Source organism: Mus pahari, chromosome 7 (genome assembly GCF_900095145.1).
Source record: "Mus pahari chromosome 7, PAHARI_EIJ_v1.1, whole genome shotgun sequence".
NCBI classification, from domain to species: Eukaryota; Metazoa; Chordata; class Mammalia; order Rodentia; family Muridae; genus Mus; species Mus pahari.
Window position 1 is genome coordinate 82,374,920 of NC_034596.1, and position 1,269 is coordinate 82,376,188.

The following is a 1,269-nucleotide window of genomic DNA, read 5'->3' on the forward strand; positions in this document are numbered from 1 at the left end:
TTGTTGGTATTTAAGACCAGCCTTAGTCTGTGGTGATCTGATAGGGTGCATGGGATTATTTCAATCTTCTATCTGTTGAGGCCTGTTTTGTGACCAATTATATGGTCAGTTTTGGAGAAAGTACCATGAGGGGCTAAGAAGGTACATTCTTCTGCTTTAGGATGAAATGTACTATAAATTTCTTTCAGATCCATTTGGTTCATAACTTCTGTTAATTTCACCGTGTCTCTGTTTAGTTTCTGTTTCCATGATCTGTCCATTGCTGAGAGTGGAGTGTTGAAGTCTCCCACTATTATTGTGTGAGGTATGATGTATGCTTTGAGCTTTAGTAAAGTTTCTTTTATGAATGTGGGTAGCCTTGCATTTGGAGCATAGATGTTTAGAATTTAGAATTCATCTTGGTAGATTTTTCCTTTGACCAGTATGAAGTGTTCTTCCTTATCTTTTTTGATAACTTTTGGTTGAAAGCTGATTTTTATTGGATATTAGAATGGCTACTCCAGTTTGTTTTTGGGGGCCATTTGCTTGGAAAATTGTTTTCCAACCTTTTACTCTGAGGTAGTGACTGTCTCTGTCACTGAGGTGCATTTCCTGTATGCAGCAAAATGCTGGGTCCTGTTTATGTATCCAGTCTGTTAATCTATGTCTTTTTTGGGGAATTTAGTCCATTGATATTAAGAGATATTAAGGAAAAGTAATTGTTACTTCCTGTTATTTTTGTTATTAGAGGTGGAATTATGTTTGTGTGGCTATCTTCTTTTGAGTTTGTTGAAAGATTACTTTCTTGCTTTTTCTAGGGTGTAGTTTTCCTCCTTGTGTTGGAGTTTTCCATCTATTATCCTTTGTATGGTTGGATTTATGGGAAGATACTATGTAAATTTGGTTTTGTCATAGAATACCTTGGTTTCTCTGTCTATGGTGATTGAGAGTTTTGCTGGGTACAGTAGCCTACGCTGGCATTTGTGTTCTCTTAGGATCTGTATGATCTGCCCAGGATCTTCTGGCTTTCATAGTCTCTGGTGAGAAGTCTGGTGTAATTCTGATAGCTCTGCCTTTATATGTTACTTGACCTTTTCCCCTTACTGCTTTTAATATTCTTTCTTTGCTTGGTTTTGATTATTATGCGACGGGAGGAATTTCTTTTCTGGTCTAGTCTATTTGGAGTTCTGTAGGCTTCTTGTATATTCATGGGCATCTCTTTCTTTATGTTAGGGACGTTTTCTTCTATAATTTTGTTGAAGATATTTTCTGGCCCTTTAAGTTGGGAAT